Below are 24,562 nucleotides of genomic sequence, written 5' to 3'. Positions count from 1 at the left end.
AAAATGTATGGCCTGTCTATTGTTCCTGAGAAAGCTGGAAAAGCTTTATTTTTTCTGTGTATGATTTGTATATAAATATAGAGTAACACAAATAGCATATGTAACACACAGCTTATGAAACTTGCTGAAATGATCAATGTTTATTATCCCACAGGACTGGTTTTTTCCCATTCTCTTGGGTGAGCATTGCAGAAGAAATTTTGTCAGCATGAATTCTTATCTGTCATAAAGACACTTATTCTGTTAGTCTGTGTTTTAATTAAGAAATTTGACTGTGGCCTGCATTACAAGTGTTTTCCCTCAAACTCATTTCAAACAGCTTTTGACACTGGGGATGGCTGATGCATGGTTCTTCCAGCTTTAATGGTCTGCTCTTATTTGTGACTTTGTGTGTTGTTACAAAGCTCTAGTGAGTAAAGAAAAGGTAAACTATAAAGTAAAAATTACCAAGACCTCAGTGAGGTCAGACATATATTTTTTTGTAATTATTCATTCTAGAAGTCTTTGTTGTCAAGGGGCAATTGTGTGAATAACCTGTAGAATTAACCATTCACCTGCATGCTCAGCTTGAAAAGCAATTTGCTTTCCCTATGCAGTTCTATCAGGTTATTGAAAGAGTTAAATAGACAAAAAAAAGAGAGGGGGAACTATTGAAAGTCTGGGAAAAAGGAAGAGAATGAAGACGTAAGGCTGCTTCTATGTCTTTTTTACTGCATATTTGTTTGAGGATTGACTCTTCCTACCCACCTTTTGTGGCGGTTGCTCCTCCACTTGACCTGATTCACTGAATGTGGCTGGTTGGACTAGGCTGTTGGCTCTGTAGTCAATTAGCAACGTGCTAGGGTAGCGAGACTTAAAAATACCTGTAACTGCTGAGTCAACTAATAGAGAGGTAAAAGTAAGCCTGGGACAGAAAAAGAGTAACTAATGCCTTGCCTTGGCAGTCTTTGCCCAGGCAAATGCAATGATGCTGGAAGCTGTGCCCTCCTGGGAGAATGGCAGCTCTACAGCAGCCACCCCTGTCCTGGCAGTACCTCTCCTGGGTAGGTAAGACTTTTTGGCTCCCAAAATCTGCTCCCAAGCCTTGTGTATAGAGCCAGTGATACACAAATGAATTATTCCAGCCATAACATGGATGTAGCTATTGTTACCCTGTTGGTCTCTGTCTGGCCAGCAATTCTTGGGGATTTGTCTCGTGGCAGAACAATTGAAGTTATTGTGGGTTTGCTGTACACCCCGAGAAATAGGTTGTGGCTATTAACCAGGGAGAATATCTTACTGTTTTAGTGCTGCACAGAAAAGTTCCCTGACTGTTCTGAGCACTAACAGAAGATCTTTGTTGTGAAATCACAAGAAACGTCTTTCTGGCACCCAAGAATCTTGTGCTGCGACTGCTTTGTATGCCAAATATGTCTCCCATGTGAACATATTATAAATCATCTGTGTTTTATTAGAAAAGCACTACCAACCTCTGACAAAGGGTACTCTCAGTAGGTTCAGTTGTTTGTTCCCGTCTTAAAAGAGGAATGTTGAAATCCGTTGTGTGAGCAGGAATTCCTGGCAAAACAAACCCCTGGGAATGCTGGAGACATAACTGTTTCTCTCGGCTAATAAACGCTGCAGGCTCTTATTAAACTAGTCCAGCCAGCACCAGGGCAACTGGCCCAAACTTTGCATTAATTGCCAAGAAGGAAGAATAGATGCATTTCATGCAGAAGGGGTAGTACAGCACTTTCTCTTCAAGGTGCACATACCTGTAGGGAGATGGGCTGTGCCCAGTACTAGTGGGAGCCAGGGGAAAGGCTGCCCTTGGATTCAGTGGTTTTGGAGTGACTCTCCTATCCCCTCAACAGTTCTTTACTGTAATGAAAATATTGGACTCCCACAACACTGGCATGACTTTGGAGAAAGTCTCTAAAGTAGCACCTAATCCCGAGCTGTTTGGAAGTTAAGTGTCTCATGGAAATAGGTGCTTAGCACCTAGGGAATGCAGAAGGCTGGTCTTTGCCCTGAGTTATTCTGGACTAATTTATATTGGTGTTCCTGAGCTCAGTGTCTATATCCTTTTTTTTTTTTTTTTTAAACCTTTTTTTCCCCTCCCATTAACCTGAACAGTTTGTTCAAACTAGATCTATTAAAACTACTGGCAGATGCACTCAGCTGCCAAATGGATTGAAGTCAATGGAAGAGGGAAAAGCAATCTGCTCAATGTCACTGTAGCCTTTAATCACAGTTAAGGAAAAATTTGGTTATGTTTTGCCAGTATAGATCTAGGTTGATTTCTTTGAATCCCAGCAGATTACACTGAATCCTTGAACTCAGTGGCGGCGCCGTGAATTTATGAGAGAAATGTCAAGAGAGAAGCCTGTACCATAGGATTTGAGAGCTCCTTTGGTTTTAAAAGAACCAAGGATACTGAGAAGATGCTGAGATTAGAAAGTGGGATTTTTTTTTTTTTTTCTTTTTTTCAGGTAAGACTGTACGGTGAACTCCAATGGAATTTTTCATAGTAAGAATGACTTTTGAGGGGCAGATATTGTCTAAATTCCAACATACTCTCCTAAAAATCACTTGTGAGAAATAAAAGTCCTCATCTTTCAGTGAGGGATGTGACTTTCTGGCTTTAATGCACTTAGTAACTAAGATGAAACAGCAGTTCCACTGCAAGACACAGGAAAAGCAAGGGACTTTTGGTTTACTGCAATGTACAGTAGGTGCAGTCAATTTTTGTTGGAGTACAGAATTAACCTTTGCAAGGCTATCTTATTGGGTTGTTATAATGACTTTTTTTTTTTAAACTGGTATTGTCCAGAAAACAGTTATTCTTTCAACAAAACCCAAAAGATTTAAAAAACTTGTTTTCATTTTGCATTAAAATTATGTTAAAATAATTTGGGGAAAAATTTCTGTGACAAAAGTCAGAAGGTACTTCCTAGTTTAAAGTATAGGATGCTGAGGTGGGAAACTTGGCCTCAAAGTCTTATTCTGAACCAAAGCAGAGCTTTGGGATACAGTTTTCTACTGTCCTCCATATGATGTAAAAGTGTGGCAACAGACTTCCTGATTTTTTATAAGAAACTTCATTCTAGGTCTGATCAATATCACTTTTGCAAATGTTTACTTGTACTTGATACATTTTGGCCAAGAGAAAAAAGTTTGTTTTAAGAAATTACATTTTCCAATGGAAAATTGTTTTCAAAATATCTCAGGAAAGGTCTCACCTAAGTTAACAAGCTATAATCGATAAATGCGGGTGTCTAGCAGTTGAAGGCAAATCTTTAGATTAAAAACTAGTGAATATTTTTTTTATTGCCAGGAGTTCTGTGTATAAATCATATGTGAGTAGAAAGCCATAAAAGCAACTACTTCATCAACATGTGAAAGTTAGAAATCCAAAATTGCCTTGGGAAAGCAGCAGAGCAATATTTGGAAAAAAAGAAAGAAAACAAACACTTACTTTTGCTTCTGAAAGTGTGAATAAAACCCTTTTAGATCTGCTGGACTAAATCACTGCCCATAGCCTTATGCTCCATGGAGCAAAGTTTACATCAGAACCCCAAGAAATATAGAGATGTCAAATTCCGTTTTTCCAGAGGAAAAGGATGTTTTTGTGGAGTGTTTAAATTTTCACAGCCTGTCACTCAAACGATGCTATTGGCAAGCTTGGCCTGCTTTTCCAGTGCTAACGGAAGAGTGCCAGGTGGCAGCTAAGGATGGGAAAGAGCAAGAAGGAACTTAAAAAGACCAGTAGAGATGGTAACTAGAGAAGCCTGTGGCTGAAATTCTTCCATTGTGCACATTATTTTCCATAGCACTTAAAACTCTAATAGTTCTCAGTGGATGAAAGAAAAGATCTTTCTAAAAAATGTAACTTAATAGAGGAAAACATACATGCAACACATCCTCTAATTTGCACTTAGTTTGCAGCCTGGCATGGAATTTCTACAGAAGTGTATACTTTACTGTCACATGTTTAAATTTTGCTTCTAAAAATGTTTTTACATGTGGTTTAAGCTCTTTCTGAAACTGGGAATCATGCTATTTTGAAATTATGAGATACTCACAATGTGTTTCTGCAGTTTCCTTAGCCTCTTCTTGGTTTTGGTATGGTAACTCTAGTAACATGTCCTGAGCAAGAATAAAAAAGAAGGTATCAAATACTGCTATAAAGGGGAAAGAGTCAACAAAACCAGTAGTGACATTGCCCCTGAGTAAGCAGACATGGGGAATACCCTGCTGTCTCTGCCTGACAGTATAACTTTTTGCTGATTAAGCGAGGGATGCTCCTGGTAGCAAGTGACAATGTGACAGAATATCTCATTTCAGAGCATGGTAGTGGTAGTAGTATCTCAAGTCCAAGTTAGCTCTTTGAACAGTGTGTCTACGCACTTTCTCACGGTCATGGCAAATCTACAGCTATGCCAATGTCAGGAAAAATTAAGCAAATAGTAGACTGTTTAAACAGTCTGTGAAATATATGCACACAAATACCACACATTACTTTGAGAGTGTCCATAATGCTTCTCTATGCTCTTTTATATTTTTTTTAAACTCAGCTAAGAACATTTTATTGGCAGGAATGTTCATAAAGATAAAGTGTTTTGACTACATCTGTGAATAGCCACTTGGTAAGAGTCATTCCAGAAATGTTTGCACAGGCATCTTCAGTGCCTCTTGGATGTTTGGAAGTTGCTTATTCAGAGAGGATAAGCAGGTTGGTGCGAAATGTGTAAACAAGAAGTACTGGCTCTTCTGAATACTTTGTGAAGAACCTGTAGGTTGAAATCTCCTTGCATGAATCTTTTCTTTTTTTTTTTAAATACATCAACAGTTTCATTCAAGAAATGACCTGACAATAGATAATTTAAAAATTGGTAGCACATAATATCTCCAAGATAGAGCTTAAGGTCTAAAAGTTGTTGAAAACATTGTAGAAAAAGGCCTAAAAAGAGCTGAAGACTGAATGTTGATGCTGCATAAATTCACTTGAGAAATCAAGGATATAATTTATCCATGGGAACGAGTAATAAGTGGAATACATACCAAGTGAAGTTGTAGGTCTTCTGTTTATGGATGTCTTCAGCTCCAGAAAGGATTCCCCCCCAAATATATTTATTCGCAAAGCACAAACTATCGAGCTTACAGGGGGAGTTACTAGATGAAGTTTTATAGGTGGTATAATGCAAGTGGACAAGCTAGATGATGTAATGGTCCATAGTCTTAAAATATATTAATGCAGAGGTCTTAACTTACTGAATGCATTTATTACATAAATAGTTTTCAAAGAAACCTATGGGAATTAGGCACCTAAATCCCTATAAAATTAAATCTCATTGAATGTATTTTCCAGTCACTTCTGTCCAACTCCTCCGTCTCTTCTTGCTATAAATGCAGAATAAAAGTCTCCTGAGAAAAAAAAGAATAACATTCTGGGTATTTTACACTTCTGAAACTCAGGGAATTTCTTTATGGACTCAAAACTAAATGCTTTTAAATAGAGGATCAGCAAAATGAAATCTGGTCATGTTTCCTAACATACAATGTAAACATATTTGGTTTGTAAATATTGGAGTATGTTTTCTTCAGCTTTCAAGCTAATCAAATCCTGACACTATTTACAGAAAAAGGGATTACTGGTTCCCTTGATTCTTTTCCTTTTTTTTTTTTTTTCTTGAGACTTGACAATTTGGTGGCAACGCTGTAAAATCAAAACCTGCAAGTAGTGTACTCTATCATTTCTCTGCAGCTAGATAATATTTCTGCATCAATGTATGTGAAGTGAGGGAGGGATCTTTTCATGTCATCTCACCTGACATGACTGGTGTCCCCTTGGTGTCACCTTTTGTCCATTCCAGCCACCATTGGGTATTGTTTAATGGAAGCAAGTGTGAGGTTAGAGCAACCAGAGATTCTTTAGTAAATGGTTTAAATGCTTTGATTGAAATAAAGAGGCTTATATGCTGGGATTTTGACCAAAAGTTTCACTTTGGCAATTCTCTTCTATACTAATACCTACTCCTGAAAGATTTTGGCCCTCAGCTCCTCAGGTGCTTAATGATCTGCTTTGGCCCATGCTTAGGAAAAACCTCTGTCAAAGTATTTAGCTCACATAAAAGCACTGTCACAATCCACACACTAAGGTTCTTCCTTATCTGCCTGTCCTACTTCCAGAGCTTGACTCTGAAGATGTTCTCAGAGCGCATTAACTAGACTGGGCTCTGCAACACAAACCCCAAGCAACCAACCAAAAAAAAATCCCCAAACCAACAAAAAAAAAAAAAAAAAAAAAAAAGCAGTGGGACTTACTACCTTTTTAAAAGACATCAAGTAGAAGTGCTTTGCTGTATGGTCTGTAGAGGCAGGACACTACTGCTGAGCCTAAATTGACTGAATGGACATCGCTTGCTACAAACAACATGGGCTTAGACGCACACTGCAAGGGCTTAACCCCTTATCACTGCAAGTTTTGGAAAATAGTTTGTTCCTTAAAAGACCAGCTGCTGAGCATGCACCTGCTGCCTAGGAGGCAATACTTCAATTTTAACAGCTAGTTATTTTACTTCTGTGTTTAAGCGAAGTAAGAAGATTTAGATATCACAATTCTTAAAGCTTCTTGAAGAGTATGTCAGCACCTGTAAAGGGAAGTTTCCATGCCATTTCACTCCAGACTTTAACAGTGATTCCCCAGTTAAAGACTGAACAGCTTTCTGGGCCCTCTGACTTTCACCTCATCTTTACTTGCCAGTTTGGTTCTTTCTTGAGGGTTTTGCTTCCCAGCCACAAGTCAGAGTGAATAATCTTTATCATAGCCAGGAGCATGTCTTTGAAGATTGCACACCTGCTCCAGGCTGTAACCACCTGAACTGAGGGGATTGTTCAGGTGTATTTTCCCCTCTATTGCCCAGGACAAATCCCTGGAGCATTATGGCGAGACAAATTACATAGGGACTGTGTAAAATTAGCTGATGAGATTTCAGTGAACAGATTTGTAAAACAAAAAGTAGTAGCAATGATTCAGTTGGCAGCAGTGCTCCTTCTGTCACAAGCCCAACGTGACATTGAGAGCATTGTACTATTGGAGAGTTTTCTGTTTTGTTAAACAGACACCTGAATCCTACTCATGCATGGGAGCTCGAATGTCTGAAGAAATATTTTTCAGACATAGTAGAGGGTCGTGTTCTTCCTAAAGTCCAGTGTGAATATTTACCTTCTGCTAATGTAAAATGCCTTATGCTTTCATTCAGATATGATGTTTGCCACTTTCCCCTTTGCTCCATGTTTCCAGAGAGTTGCTCTTTGATCAACAAGTTGGAAGTACTGTCTCTAAGTACCTCTGTAAAGTTTTTACCTCAATTTGTAAGGCCACTTTATTAATGTAAACTATAATTACTAAAGTAAAGAAAAATCATCATTTTATTTATGCCAAAGACAGTTAAACATCTGAAAGCCTCCATTCAGTTTTTCTCGTGAGCTTATTGGGGAAGACTTGAAACAAATTAAATGATTCATGAGTTCATCCTGGCTGGATATCAGTATTTTTTCTGATACAAAAAGGTTAATGAGCTGGAAAGTGGCGGTGAAAATATTCTAAATGCTGTCTGTTTCCAGCTGAAGTAACTTACGTGCTGGTAATTTCCCTTCAAAGCCGCTGCACTCTATGGTGTCAACAATTACTTAGGGACTGATTAGTACATGGACTATCAACACAACAGGCTGTATTGTAATGGTCTTTCAGAGGTATTATTAGGACTTTCCAGAACATACATTTCCACATAATTTACCTAAGAAAGACCTTTTGGGTGTTTCAGGTGTTTCTGGTGTCACAATTCCTCTCTATAGCAGAGCTGAGACAAGTACAGGGACTTAAAGGGTAACAATATAATTTGGCCAATTAGGAATTCAGTAGTTGAGAAAGCCTACTGCTGTTGGCACAGCCTGCCTGTCCCAAGTTGTGCAAACAACACCTGAATCCAAGACGATTTCTGCTACAGGGGTAGTTCCATGATAGTCCTCACAGGTGCTTTCTGGTCTTTTGTGGGAGGTGCTACTGAGCACCAAAATGCTTAGGCTGAGACTGCAGGCTGCTTCATGCAGTCCTGAATTACCCTTCAATGCCTTGCTTCAACTGCTAAGATAGTAATCTGTGAGTTTTTCCATGACTGTTAATTTTTTATAATATAGCTGTAGCAATAATATTGTAATATGTGGGTCTCTATTTTAACATCACCGTGTCATGCTGTGAACATGCAGAAGATAAGCAAATTACTCCTAGAAGAAATTTTGTGGTGTTTTTTTTTCTTCTCAAATTGAATAAAAGAGACAAGAACATTTCAATGCTAAACAATGTCCTAAATCAGATACAGTTTTGTGCATAAGTATATGAAAATCAGTAACAGATGACCAAGTGTAAGGTTTGACTTTCATACTATATTACTCTTGTATTACTATTTCTTGAGCACTGAAGCGTGTAAGGCGCCTCTGAAAACAAAAGGACAAACTTATAATGAGTAATTATGCCATTTATGACTTCCACTGGGTAATGGCTGAAAATAACTGCTGTGAAACACCTTTGAAGATTGTACTGTAAGTGTGAGTGTAAAGGCATGAGATTGAAAACCCTTGAAATGCATGTGACTGTTGCCTAGGCAATAGGAAGGGCTTATTCTATCTTCCTTATGTAGCTTTGCCTACAGAATCTGTTTCTTCTCACAAAAGTCTAACCATGCCAGGATGAGAAAATGGCAGTGAAAAATAGATGTTCTCACAAGGCAGAGTGACCAGATACGAGTTTAGCTTTTAGAGGAGAAATATTAGATATGATTCCAAACCCAGCTCTCTCAGACCCTGGCACACTGGGATGCACATCCAGACAGAATATGCTGTGAGATGAAACAGCACCTGCACAGATACCTTATTATAAAACAGTGGTGTCTGAACTGTTGTCAGGGAAGGACTAAGAATCCTTCATCAATACTTTAATTCCGTTAGCTCCAGAAGAGCCATCAGACAGAATTTTTCTCTCTTTTTTCCCCTCTCTCTTGCCCAAGTGTTTTCCCACAAACCTGGTTTGTTTACCTGGTGTGCAAGCCAGTAACACACAGAGTCGAGGTATTTTCAAACTAATTTCATTGATGCGCATGAATGGGTGCCTGTCTCAAGACAGCACATCCTTGTCTCAAAAATTCTCTCATTTGTACACTTAACTAGTACATATTCATTGTTATTTTCCTTAATGTTTGGTTCTTTCTTCTTCACCGCTCATGTAAATTAGTGTGAAGACTCTGTCTTCTTCCTTCATTGTCTTCTTTTAAGTAGGTAGTATCATTTGAGTAGGTGGTCAATGAGTCGGCGGTCATGATCTCCCCCTGTAGGAATTACCTTTTACCTACTTCCTACTCTGTCTTGGCAGTTCCAAGTGGTTCTTCAGGGTTTATTGACCAGACTACAATCCATTTCCTTTTCTGACCTAAACATGAAGCCCCATTGTCGAGTAGTTAGTTCCTAGACCCTAAATCATGTCTGGTTACTGTTTCCCTACTTTAAATATTAACTGATGGAGGCTGTACACAGGACTTTAGCAGCTCTCTGGTTATTTCAATCATATTATACATATTAATTGTTAACACAAGTAGGGAGAAAAGAGCAACCTGAACTGTTTTCCTCTTACGCTGGCATTTCTGAAGCATGCTTAACATTAGCTCAGCACCTACAATAATAGTAATAGCTTTATGTCACTAGCCTCTTGTAGAGGAATCCCAGTTCATCCTCACCATAAGACCTGGATACATATAAATATTCTTAGTGCCCTGAGAAGTAAAGACATGTATGCACGCCAGAAATGAACTGTGGGCTATTCCAACTGTGTTCCTCATCTGGACTCTTACAGGATCAGGACCCCTAGGAGCCTTCATGGAGCTCAGTTGCCCTTTAGCTTAAATACAATCTTACAAACTTCGTCATCATCCTGCAGTAACAAATATCCTCTCTTCCCCATAAAGTGCTCTACTATTAATAGTTCATCAAAATTACAAGGTCCATCTCAGACTTTACGCTAATTACTGACAATGATCATACAGTGTGGGTATGAAGTGCGAGGCACACACAGTGAACTCAGTCCTGCAAACATTTCAGGCAGGACTTGGGTCTGACAATACTGATCATTAGCTGTGACTATGTTTGGAGTCTTGCAGATATCTTCATTATTTAACACTTATTACTGCACTTGAGAAAATGTCTTTCGTTCATTTCATGATGTTAATAATTCACTTCATATGTCCTAACCCTTTAAGCTTTCACCACCTTTGAGGATCAGTTTCTATATTCACATAGCAAGTGGGTTCATTGTGGAGCCAGCTACTGAATATTCAGTTCCAAAAGAACAAGAACAACAACAACAGAAGCAGCTTAGTTTGTCAACTTCTTTTTCATCACTCTATCATCCCTTACAAAAATTACCTTCCAGTGTCACAGGGTTCTCCTTTGATTGACACAATTTATAAAATAACAGCATTTAGACATTACCTGGAAAATTAAGTGAACTCTTGAGTTTTTGTATTGTAAGCAATAATGCAGGCAGTATGTAAAAAATGCATAATTCAGTCATCCCTGTTGTCATTGGAAGTAAAGGAAAATAAGTAAGAAGTGGAGCTGTGTATATCATTATCAGAAGACTGAAAGGAATCACAGTATAATGTCACCTACATCTATGTTCATATATTCCACATTTACAGTAGCTGCACATAGTGAGGTCTTACGAAACGGCCAACTTTCAGCTAACTTGGCAGAATATATTTTCTTTGTCATAATTGAAAAATGAAACAAAATTTGCAGTAATTTTATTTTGAAGTCAGTATCCAGCTCCCTCCAAATGTCTGCATCTTGGGATTAATAGATGAATAACACATGAAAATTATAAAGTATATATTGATGTGTCTGTTAGTATCAAAATTTAAGATTCTCAGAGGATGGAAATACAAAATACTTTCTGATTGATTGAGAGACAGCTGTGAAGCAGAAAATATCTTAACCAATGACAAAATGAAGGGCCCAATACTAAAAGTGGGTCTCAAGTGACCAAATTGTTGCTGCTGTGAAATAGTATGAATAATATGTGGTGTAATCTAAACTGTTTTTTTCTTTTACTAATGGCATTAGCAACAAGAATACATTGACCTTATAATCATTTATTGACTTTTCCTTGTGTCAATATTTGGAGAGAAAAGAAAAACAGTAATCAAGGGCTCACCCCTGCAAAGTGCTAAGCACTCTGGGTCTGACTATGCAGAACACTGAAGGCTTGTGATTCAACATCAGGAGTTGCCTCCCTGACTTTCATGGTAACAGAACAGGACTATATAACATTCCTTTCAATTAAACATGTGCTTTCCTGTTTGTCTGGATTAGAGAAAACAGTTCTAGGAATCAAACCCTAAATACATAAATTGATTGGATCTATAAGCCTGTATCCCTTTGACCCATTGTCAGCAATATTAATGTATTAATTCAAATTTCTCTCAGTATGATTTTGTTGGAAGTAGCGGGTTTTTTTAAATATATATAATATTAATAAAGGAAATATATGTTAACTGGGCAGTTGCCAGTTACCTAAACTTGCGTATAGCCTACATCAGTCCTGGGAACTCCTGTGCACATCTAATTTAGTTGGTTTCATGTTGCTATTTGCTGTGAGACTTTAAGAGTATAAATTATGTCCTTGGAGAGATTAGACTGTTACTGTTGATGCCTCAAGGGTTTGGCTTGAATAGACATTCTAAAAAACAAACACATACCAAACAATAAACAAATTATGCAAATTAATGAGCAGCAATCATGGTGGAGATTGTTGTCAATTTATATTACGTTTGTCCTTGACTTTCAACATGAATTTCTAATTTGCCAATGACATAGCTTTTAAAAGAGAGACCTCATTTAGAAATTTCATGTTAATCATGGAGCATTGCCAGGTTCCGACAGTGCAGGAGGGTGTCTTGAAATGCACCTGTTTCTTTTGATTAATTGTACAATGACTTGCAGGTGCAGGGGTGTGTGTGTTTTAGGAGGATGCTTAGCATTTGTGGTTAATCCTCTACACTTGTAGTTAGGGTCAGGCATCCTATTTAACTAGTGGAAGATGTGATATAAAATCAAACCTTATCTAGTCTATCATATGAACCAAAATTCTTCCTTTTACATGTTTTGATTCTTTGCTTCATAATAGTAGCAGGAACTAGAAAATAGTGTAATGGAATTTTCACAGAAATAATTGATGAAATGTTTGTATACAGCATACAGTCTTAGTCTTTTGTGCAAAAAAATTAATAAACCTATGAAAAATTTGCTATATAACGGTGGTACTTTTTATTAGCTCTAATACAAAGAAAGGTAATAACTAGTCCTTACTTAACATTTTGCACCTACACGTATTCTCTTTAAACATAGGGAGGCTGAGATGCAGAGAAATGAGAACAAAATATTTTAAGTCAGCACAAGCCTTTTAACAGTGAATGTATATGAGAGACTTGATTATAGGAGGAACCTTTGATAATATCTGCTTCAGTGATTTGTTCAGTGCTACTGACAGCTGTGCCACATTGTCATAAAATGCAGGAGTCTTTCCACATTGTTCCCATAGGAGCTCAAGCAGGATTTCAAGGCACCCCAGAAACGGCATCATAAGCACAGGAGGTCCTTGCACACAAGGCCAAAACTCTCATGCACATGGCAGGAAACTTGCAGGCTTTTTCAATAAGCATTTCCAACAAAAGCAGAAGCTACGGGACCTTAAAAAATAAAATAAAGAAGGCTTACAACTTCTGAGACTAATTGGAGTGGTAGAGCAAAGGCAGTCTGGCTGTTCCATCTGGAAGAGATAATGCTGAAGGTTGAAGTGCCTTTATCATAGTCTTCCCTGCATCTCCCAGGTGTGTCTGGAGGAGCTCTCAAAGGAAAGTGTTGATGTGGATGATGGCACTCTGAAGAGCTATTGCCTGAGATCAGTTCTGTGACACTTCCCATATAAAATATTCTGTCTTTGTTGTATCATGTGGTAAAATAGCAGGGGAAATGTCCTTGGTCTAAGAAGATATCTTATCAGGAGAAGTGATTCAGTCAAGAGGTTAGCAGGGAACAGAAAACTGTGGCATTAGCTCCTGTGGATCTGTCAGTCTGCGGTCTCTGCCCTCAAGGTTTGATGAGGTAGGTGGAACAACACGCCTTATTCACAGAGAAGTAAGCTAAACTAATATTTTATGAAGATATGATATAGCTTTCAACAAAACTGTAGCAGATTATGCATGTAGAGTGCAGACCCTGTATGAAGAACATATTTCTGAATCAGTATTTGTCACTACAGGTGATACAATGGCAAAGAACTGGTTTTCTTTTTAAGTGATATCCCATTCTTTCATTTAATATTTCCTCCCAAAGGTATAGTTAACTAATCATGCGACTGTCATTTCTTGAAGTGTGAGTAATAAAGCCCCTAATGAGATACTTCATTGCAAAGCGTGGCTGCTACAACATGAAAGTTTTATGAGTGGTGTAGCATTGGGCACGTTGCCCACACAAAAAGTCACCAAACAGGTAAAAGAGAGCCCTCTAACAGGCTGTTAACTTGTTCCTTAAGTGTGTGAATCATCAAATGGTGGAAACTTTGGCCTCTGATGGAGTTTACTCATTTTGATGACCATTAGAAATATGCTGGTTTAGCTGAGATTTAAGGTGTCTTCCAAGGAATAGTAAAAATAAAACAAAACAAACAAACATTTTCAAAATATGGTTTAAGCAGCCGTAACATCTGTTTCTAAAGTCTTGCCTTGACTGAATTTTAAATAGCTGGTGTTAACTTACATTAGCTATCATGCTGACTTATATGCTTTAGAAATCTGAAGAAAAGATATTCTGTCTAATGCATCTGTTAAGATGTCCAAGTCGGACCAGAAATCTCTCATCAAGCAGGCTCATGGAAACCTAATTAACACATACTGTCGTCACACTTTAAACTTAATTTAGACAAGACCAAAGTGTTCATAAGCTTTCCATATAGAATACATCCCTTTCATTTGTTTGTTCTTCAAAAGCTATTAGTGTTTCTACCAGAAAACAGCATACTAAATTTTCAATCCTTGTCTATTGAGGTCTTTCTCTAGCAGAAGCAAAAATAGCTATGTAGGGCAGAAGGAATGGAGCAAATGGGGCTGACAGTGGCATGAACTCCTGCTTTAGACCTGGAGAGTGTAACAGTGTTCTGCAACGTCATTTATTTAAGATTCACAGATAGGTATGGGTCTACAAGTCTGTCAGCTTGTTCCTAGTTGAATCTCTTCCAGTCCAAGCTTGGATGTAGCTGAACAGGGTTGCCACCACACATGATGTCATGTGCTCCACCAAGCTCTGGTAATGAACAGGCATTTCTACATTTCTGTCAGCTACTCTTCTCCCCTCTGCTACACTCCCTTGCGTAACTCAGAGGAAGATTAAGCTGGAAGCCATTTGTAACACCACATCGACAGAAAGTTTGTCAATTGCACTTTACCATGAATACAATAACATCAGCCCAGCAATGGCATCATGCTTTCTGCTGTCATCTCTCACCTACTCCTCCACCTGCTGCAAACAGAAGACTGAAGTAATTTGTGAAGAAAAGCTTTTGCTTCCTGCATAGAAATCTATTGCATTGTTCAGGCTGGTGCAGCCAGTCCTATCTCAAAGCCATTATGAGCTATGACGTTCACATGATAGGCAAGGGTGAGTCACAGTGTCTTACACCTGCCCTTAGGCACTTTCTCAAGAAAAGAAAAAATCTAACAGTACTTTTCTCTAGCATTTTGATACACTCCTCTCATACACATCACACTAACGAGTTGTTAGTGGCCACTGAATGAACACTGTTGTTACTTGTCTTGTAAAAATAGTATAAAAGGATAAAACTATAGGAAAATCCTTCTGCTTAAAAGAGAAATCAAGGGACATTATTATTTTAAATACTTTTACTTGCCAAATTCTGTTAGATATTACGCATACTTTATATCTCATTTTAATTTTATGTAAATGTTTCTCTCCCCTGTGACTGTATTACACATATCGTAGAAGAAGGTGACTGAAGACAGTGGGAAAATGCTTGGAAAAACAGTGAAATAGCAAAACCCTTCTGCCTTCCTCTCACTTCTCCACAGTCCTCTAAATGTAGTCAGCTTCATGTCATGTTAGGAAGAAACTTAAAGACAGGAAAGGGAAAGAGAGGACAAATGGAGTAGCACGCTCTCACATTAGAAAAAGCTATGTATATTTTTATGCCCTGTCATGTCAGGCCTACATCAAAAAAGCTGTCCACTCATTTGAGATGAACATGATCTCTACCCCAACATATGAGCAAGAGCTGTAGAGTAATTGGAGTGGCTAAAAATCTTGGACTGTGTGAATGTAGCAGCTGATCCTCAGCAGTGAGGTACAAGCCATTGTGATATTCAAGGTTGGACATCACCTGCTTAAATTAGCAGTTTACCCGAGTCCAAAAGGATGGAAACAGCTGCGGGGATAAAGGATGATGAATCACGTGACACAGAGTAAATGTATCCGTGATTAATGGGACATCAGAAAACAACAAAAAAGAGGACCAACTGTGGAAAGAGATAACTACCACCGCAAAGAGCAAATTATCGTCTGAGGTGATGTAATTAACTCCAAGCCTCCCCATGGCTTGGATGGCCGATTCCAATGAGGCTTGCTATTGTGCCTACAATAATGACAAGGCTGTGGATTCTTAGTTTAAATACTGGGCTATTAAGCTTCATTTTTACCCATTGCAGGGAAGTGATAGAGTGTCAAAGTTGAAGATATGGCAATTTGTAATAGTACAATTACAATATACTGTTGTGACTCATTCAACTAACATTCCCTGTGAGAGGACAATTGGAAGAAAAGCTTAAACACAGTGCACCACGATTTATGGGGTCCTTTAAATGCTTAAATTCAAGACTTACCCACTGATTATACTTTTTTGTCACTGTATGAAGTCAAAGCAGCTCCCCAAACATGTTTTGTTACGGTAGGTGTGATTAAAAGTGGTTTTTGTTCTTTATCCTTATTAGTTATACCCTGGATGGACAAGTGGCATTTTTCTTGTTCTTTCCAAAGAAACGTTTTAGCCCTGGGAATCTTCCACTGGATTACTTGCTCAAAGATACGTTGATTCATAGTATATCATCTTCATCTATTTAGCAAGACAAAAGCTTTATTCAGATAATTTGCTAGCAATTTCTGCTGCTTCCTTTCTTCAACTTAGAAATGAAAATTTATATGCACCTGAAGGGAATTTGCTGACAACTTAAAAAATTGGAGTATTTCTAAAAATTCAATACCTGAAAACTGAAAAGTGGAGCCAGAATTTAAATTTTCTCCACTGGCTGTGACACTTCAATGGTTATTCTAAGCTGTCCTAAAGATAAATAAGTTAAATAAGGCACTCCTTATGATTTGCCATCCTAGTGCAGAAAGGAGAAGTTTTAAATTGCTTGTAATTTTACCATAAAATATATGTTGGACTTGATTCACAGGAATCTTGCATTAGATTCTGCTGTGGTGACAGATTAACTTCTGGCAGCTGTGTCTATTCATGTCTGAGAACTGTAGAATGATCACTGAACTGTAGATCAAAACTGCCAAAATTTGAAAGCCTTCTAGATCAAAACTGAGAGAGTCCAAACCGCTTGATGGTTGCATACTTTCTAGATACTTTGGTTTCTTACTGTATTTTCCTTCTGACTTGTTTTTCCTTTGTGTCTAATTAAGCATATATATGTGTCTATTGTGCTTCTACTGACAGAGTGCTTGCTGTGTCCTGCATGAAAGTCTTCTAAAAGTCTCTTGACCTCTGAAAACAAAACTTTAATTAGTTTTATTAAACTTCCTGATTTCAAAATATTCATTTCTTCTACGTGTTTTGCAGCACTTACAAATTTGAGATGCACTTGTGGTAGGCTAAAAGATGATGCATAGGCATTTTGGCAGTCTTTGCTAAGACAGTTTTGAAATAACTGTGGGCTACCAGTTACATACAGCTTTTTGACCACTAGAGCCAACATTTTACTGCCTGCTGTCAAGGTTCAAGATTGTGAAATTCTTGAGGTAGATCTGTCACAGTTCCATTTGTTTATAAAGTATGTTGCACAACACAGCCCAATCTCTCATTTGACATATAGGTATTATAGCTGTATAAACAGAAGATGAAGAATAATCACTCTATGTCATCAAAACTATGAACTGGTGTAACTTTTAAAACAATTCTTAGGGAAGGGAAGGTTTCATTCTTGCCATTCATATCATTCTTTCCCTTCTGTACTTCTTGCCGCATACGCAGTAGTAATATACTCTTTAAACTGTAGTATACAGAAGAAAATATTTTATTGTTAAAATAACTAAGAAAAGCTAATAATTACTACTGGTTTTATAGCCACTGCCACATGATTATTTTTATGTCATATTATATATTACCTGTTTCAACGAAACAGACATTGATAGAAATCAGCCTGGGATTTTACTGGTACTCATGCATATTCATACAAGCCAGGATGAGAAATATCCCAATATCTATTTTTCAGAAGTAGAAAACCGATAGCTCAATGCTCACTCACAGTTTTAAAATTATTCATGTAAAAATTATGCTAGTATAAGAAATCATTACACAATATTTGAGTGAAGCTCTTACACTGCAAAATGAAATGTGGAAATTCTGAAGCAAAATATTTCTGACTTGTACTTTAAACAAATTTTTGAACAAGATAAACTTGTTATAAATGCTAAGTTTTAAAAAAGCTCTTAGGACAGTATCACTGAAACTGCAATCATCAGTGGTGAACTTGAGTTTGGTATCCTACGTTGAACGGGAAGGGAGTGCTTACACAGGCCATTGTTTAGTTTTGCTTATAGCTGCAAGACTCTCATTAGGAGAAAAATCCATTACCAGTAAACAGTTTACTTGCACTGGTTCTTCACTTTAGTTTTCTGCATTATTAATAAGCAGTAGATAATAAATGTGATTTATGAAGGACTAAAACAGCAAGTCCATAACAGAATGGTGTAGGTGATACTATGTCAGGTAGCCATCATGTTTAGGATATGGAATTGTCATAATAATTCTTCTTTAAGCAAAAGTGAAATATGATTTTCCATTACAGGATTAACCTGGTACAGATACTTAGTTCATAAATATTAAAAGGAAAACATGCTAGCTGGAAATCCAGTACACTAGTAGCTAGTGAAAACCCAGCAAGCTCAATGGTTCATCATGGAAAAAAATTGAGAACGTTTCTTTATTTTTCAAATGATGGAATGGATGGTTTAATAAATTCCTGTGTTTCATACAGTACATGCCTAACAGAAAGAGAAACTGTAGCAGGTCCATAAAGGAAGCAGACAGAAGAGAGAAAAAATGTGCAGATACAGATACTGCAGTCCTCATTAAAAGCTGAGAACAGAATCATTCTTGGAGCAAAATCTGTACCCTGCTGAAGGCAGAGACAAAAGCTCCATTACTTTTAATGTGGTCAGCGTTGCACCTCCTGCATTTGGAGGCATTCATGGATAGTTGCTTCCCATTCTTTGGGCATAACAGCATCCTTGTCTAGGTACACTGAGCAGACCAGTGTGTGGCTCCGTTACAGATTTTACAGGACTTCTGATGTTATTTTCCACAGATTATGTTATCTAGGAAAGGTTGGATCCAGCGTGAAGCATAACCTCCTCCCTTCCTCCTTAATTTATGGTTATTATTGCCATAAATAACCTTTCAAACATCTTTAAAAGTAGGTTCCAGGCACCAGTCATTCTTAAAAGCTTTCTCAGTGTTATGTCCCCAAACTAAAATCCTGGCTCAGTGGTAATTACTATTTAGCATCCATTCTGTGTTTTGCAAGCAATACTGACAAGCTGCTAAGAGTGCTCTTAATTTTCCTCCCTGGAGGACATACACTGTGTAAATTCATCTCCCAGAATGACCTCTGAACAAGCCCTGCCTTCATGACCGCAGCAATACAAAGCTGCGTGTTTGTATACGATCAAGTTAGCAACGAAGTAGACGGGGGAAATCTGCAGATCCCTTCTCTGTAGACAGCTGTTTGTTACCCTGGGATTCATTCAAGAAATGGAAATGGTGCATGTATCACCTATAGTAAGACCAGCATCCTGAAATTTTGTTTCCTAACATGATGGTTTCTGCAGTCAGGGCTCTACTGGCATGGCACTCTAGAAACATTTTAGGAAAGGAAGAAAACTGGTTGTGGACCACATCCATCTGTAGATGGTATTTCAGCAGCCTAGGAATTCTGCATGGGTTATTAAAGTTTTAAAAAGGGAGCCTAATCTTACGTTGATCAGCATGTGTGACTGACACATGCTCTCTAAGTAGTTAGATGTGGAGATCTCACTTGTGAAGCTTCCTCCTGTTCCCTGAAGATAGTGCACATTGCAGCCAGAGAGATTACGCAGAAGGTCATGCAGGAGGTCTGGGACAGCTGTACTAGAGATAGAATGTAACAGCAGTACATTCGTCACCTAACTTAATCCCCAAGCAATTTTTCTCTAACTGAAACTGTTTGGCTGCTTATCTAGTAATTTCCTAGAATAGTAGAACCTAATTAAAACTTTTTCTTTTTTTTTTTTTTTTTTTTTTTAATGTTAGCAAACAATACCAGCAGAACTTTGCATATTTATTTTTTTCTTTTTTATTAGAGCAAGTAACAAAACATAAAAAAATCAGACAGTAGTTATCTTCAGATGAAAGGTACAACTCACTTGGATATCAGCTGTGTCTCAGAGAAAGTGTGCTTTTTCTCACCCAGGAAAAGAATACTAACCCTTTTAATCTTATTTAATCTAAAACCATTCAAAGCATTCTCAGTTCTAGCACTGGTGTCACCTATAGTTTTGCATATGACTCATTAGCTTTTGTACCACAAATATTTCTGCTTAAAAGATGTAGAAGGTGTTTTTTTTCCAAAGAGACAGTAATGTTGAGTGCTTCTCACAACAGCATGCAAGGCTTGTATGTCACGTCTAATGAATGGTGTTGTTAATCCTTAATTGTGTATTTATAGTTTAGTTTATGGTTAAACGGGAAGAAAATAATTTAAAAGTACTTACGGGAATGACAATAGCTTTCCTCAGGGATTGAAAGTTGCCAAGATTAATGTCTCTTACAGAAATAGGAAAAAAGAGCTACCAGATCAAGGTTTAGTCTATATATATCAAGTTGTTCTTAGTTTAGTTATTACTGAATAAGCTATTGCCATCCTCATTGTGTGACCAGTCTTATTCGGGAATAAAAGTGATTTGTTCCTGTGTAGTTTAAACTATTTTGGAAATTCATTTCACTTGCTCTAATATATGAACATGAACAACAGAGTTGTTCAGCTTAAATCAGGATGTTATATTAAATTATCTTTCAAATACAGAAATATATATTGACTGTAGATTCCCTTTTTTCTGCAAGTGCACTGAATATCGACTGCTAGCTTCCACTTTTCTCAGAGAATGATTACAGATACAGATACTAGAATAACTAGTGATTTAATGCCTTGGAAAGCACATGGTATTGTGCCACTAATAAACAGAGAAATCCACAGTGCTTTTTTCAGTGCCTTGTTTTCTGGGAGGTCTGTGCCGTCTGCAGTGACCCTTAGGACTTTTCCAAGTTTATTGTGTTTGGTTTAGAGCTCAGCAACATGAAAGGATATTTCTTTTTTTTTTATTCCTGTATATATCAGTTTGTGGTTCTCCATCACTAATTTGATTTAAGGATAGAACTGTCCAATTAGGACTGGAGGTACACATTTCATAAGTACAGCAATATGGTTATTGGATTTAAGAAGCATGGAATGAAAGGTACATAACCTGTGGCTTTAACATTTTTTCCAGTGTTGTTGCTTTCGTAACATTGCAGGAAAACAGTAAATAAATTGAATAAAAAAAGAAAAAAAAAAAGACCTTCGGCTCCCTCTCTCTTGTACTGGCTTTAGAAATCACTACAGAGCTGGCATTCCTTCATCCATGTGCCTTTTGCAGGTCATGCCTTGTGCCTTAGCACATTACATGCTTTAGGACTCTCATTCAAAATTGATTTATCTCTTTATTTTCAGTTTTTCACATGCTCTCCTGCAGTCAGAGTTTCTGAGTCTCTAACTGAATGATGATAAAATTATCATTTGAAGTGGGGTAACACATCACAGGGCTTAAGTTCAAAGCCACTGTGTGGGGTGAAAATCACTTCTCTGCATTCCTGGTTTTAAAATAGACTTTCAGTGGTTCTAGAAGGCTGTGCCACAGATGAGGGGAGCTAACAGTGAGTGCCAAGCAAAGCAAGCAGTAATTTTACCTTTCTGAAATTGTTGGCCATTTGTGATATGTCCAAGAAGTGGGTTTAGGTTTTCATCAACTGGCTGTATTCTAGACTCTTTTTAGAATTTAGAGCTTTGATTTAATGGAAAACAAAAATGTTTTTTAATATACTAATTACTAACTCAATTCTAGTTCCCACAAATTATGAGTTCTTATTGGAGAATGCCCTTAGTAGGCAGCGTACAGGTAGTTTACCAGGCTGCAGCTATTCAAGACCTTTAGTAATTGGATTTAAAGGTGTCCAGTTACAATGAACTGCAAACTACTTGTGTGTTGTCTCCACTAGGATTTTACATCAGGTTAACCATGCTGGTATATAAACAAACATTTCTGCAGCAGTAAGCCCAGAGGATGTCTTTTTTATACCCATATGCTTTGTCCTCACTCAAGTTTTTCAATAGAATAGTGATTGCATCTCAGTAACATGCAGGCTGCTTAGCAGGTAAGCAGTGTGCTGGAGCAGGAGAGTTAAGGATCACTATCTGATAAAGCTTCTGGGACTGGCTTAGTAGGTGCTATTGGAAAAGTTATCCCCCCCCCCCCCCTTTTTTTTTTTTTTTGTATGCCACAGATTCTTTATCTTTCTTCTGGGACTTAACAATACTGTCTTCTGTTGTACCGTGCTTTCAGAGCAGCTCCTAAGTAGCACTACAAAAAAAGGCGGCTATTATTACTTCCTAGAGGAGGCACAGACTTTGAAGCTTAAGTTCAAAGCCTCTGTATTGAGGTGAAAAATCACTTTCTATGCATTGCTTTCCCTCTCTCTTCTGAAAAGGATCTTCTAGCAATAGGATGGAAAGCAACTAAAAAGGCTTAGGCACGTATATTCTTGACCAGCAATATGTACTAAAATGGATTTAACCTGTCTCCTGATTAAGTGGTTTTATGAACAACCAGCAGAGCATTACAATTAAGCATTATAAGAAGCAGCAAGCTTGTAGTTCAGTCAAATGTTCTGGTACTTGAGGTAAGCATACCATAAACAGTTTCAACAATCGGTCGTAAAAAGAAGTTACCATCCAAGTCCTAGATAAACAAAGCAGAATAATGGAAGGGGAATATGGAATAAGCTTTAAAGAAGGAGGTGGAGTCTTGCTCTTGATGCTGAGATTGTTTTCATTAATTACTTCTACTGGCATACTGTAGAGGTAGTCAGAGCTGTGTCAGGACGTTCCCACCTTTACCTGCTCAAACATACTGTTAAATTCTTATGTCTCATATGCTGCATGTGTGGTTTTGTTTTTTTTCTTGTACCAAATTTGTCAAGATTGTCTAGCCTGAAAAAACAGGAAGTTGGACAGATTTGGATAGATTTTACAAGAAATTGCAGCTCCCTAAAATAAAAAGCAGTAAATCATTACGTGCTAGAACAGGAATCACTGAGTGGCAGTAGTTGCATTTATCAACAAGATCTCTCCTGAACAGATTGTTCCCCTTTCCTCTGCTACTGTCCTCAGGAGAACAAATTATATAATTATAATATTTTGTTCTTATGTTTGTTAATGTTCTCTTAAATTGATACTGATGGCTTTTCTTTTCAGAACAATGTAAGGAAAGAACTGCTTTCGCTGACAAATTAGACATGGGACTTACATTAAGGGTCAATGTTGCAGTAGCGATGAGAACAGTGAAAGATTTTAAGGTGGACACAAATAGCTATATTTTAGTCACACAGCTGAAACTAGACATTCAAAGTCACAGTGTCTACCTCCACCTCTGCACAGCTGCCATATGTTAGCGTCCATTCTCTATTATTCATATGTGAAAATAAATTCAGAAATCATGTTATTTTAAAACACTGTATGTTTTTTGTTTCTTGTATTTGTTTATTTATTCCCACATGGGGTTGGAGTGCCTCAAAATCACAGTTTTTCTTCACTGCTCGTATGGATTTTATCTCTGGTTATTTGGAGCAAATTGAATGTTGCTTTAGTTTATTTCAGATGTCAGGCACATCTAGTAGCTGAAATTTCTCCCATGTGAAGATGGCCTGGGAACATCTTAGGCGCTGAAAGCTTAGGAAGGCATTTTTTGTAAGAGTTGCTGTGTCAGCTCTCTGCTGCCTGTTTGACAAATCTCTTGTGTAAGGACATTCTCAAAAGGCTGGTTAAGCTAGTTTACGGATGTTTTGTGCCACTGGAGAGGGCCTGAGGATTTCTGAGATTAACTCCAAGTGGACTTGAACGTAAACCCATGTAATGCTTTTCCCTGCCCCCCCAGTTTCTAAGTATGTTAATGAAGATTGAATATGTTTTAAAAACCAAAACAATATTTCAGTAATACATAAATATACAATGATAACTCTGAATGCTTTCTTGAACACCTAAAATAGAGAAAATAAACACCACATCCATGCCTAGAGCATAAATTTCCAGTAAATTGTCATACAGAACTGCATCACAATCCATGATGTCACCTACTTTGTCCACTGACTTCAAACAAATGACTGCACCGCCTAAAAATGTGCTATTACAGTATTTAAGTAAAGTTTAAAGCTCATCAGGATGGGTTTGATTTTCCTCCCTCCTTAAAATTTGGGCACTAAAAGCAGTGCAAATGTTGTCCTATGTAACTGCCATCCTGGGCTAATTGTTTCTTGATCTTCCTCCCAGTGTTTCTCCACCCTAACAATTAACTTTTCTCCCTAATATTTAGCCTAAATCATCTTTCCTGTTAATTAAGCTAGTTGTCTTCTTGTCTTATACACAGTGAATAAGGCAAAATGATCTTTCACAAGTGCTGCCCATGCAGAGCCCCCCTTTTTGTCACTTAATGCTTGATGTTGAGAGTGACTTTCTGTGCTGGTGAATATTCTTTATAACCTGGCTCACAGTCCCCGGGTGAGGCAACCATTGATTGACAATTTAAACATGAGTGAAGCAAAGTAATAGAAAAAAGATGTGTACAGATATAATTGTGTATTAAAAGGAAAGAAGAATTTGCAAAAGCTTTGCCTCCTTGCATAGGTGGTGAGGGTCTCCTGTACAACAGAAACAGCTTTTTCAAAGGTGTCTTTTGGGGCTATTCTACACTGTCCCATTTCATTGCAGAAAATTATGGCTATCTTGGGCAGTGTATTAAAAGACAACAATGTACTAATCATTGGTTTTTTTATGGGACTAATTGATATCATTGGTAGTCCTCCAACTCATTAAAATATCTGCTGTATCAG

Source organism: Aquila chrysaetos, chromosome 1, assembly GCF_900496995.4.
Source record: "Aquila chrysaetos chrysaetos chromosome 1, bAquChr1.4, whole genome shotgun sequence".
NCBI lineage: Eukaryota > Metazoa > Chordata > Aves > Accipitriformes > Accipitridae > Aquila > Aquila chrysaetos.
Note: the sequence above shows the minus strand (reverse complement) of the source record.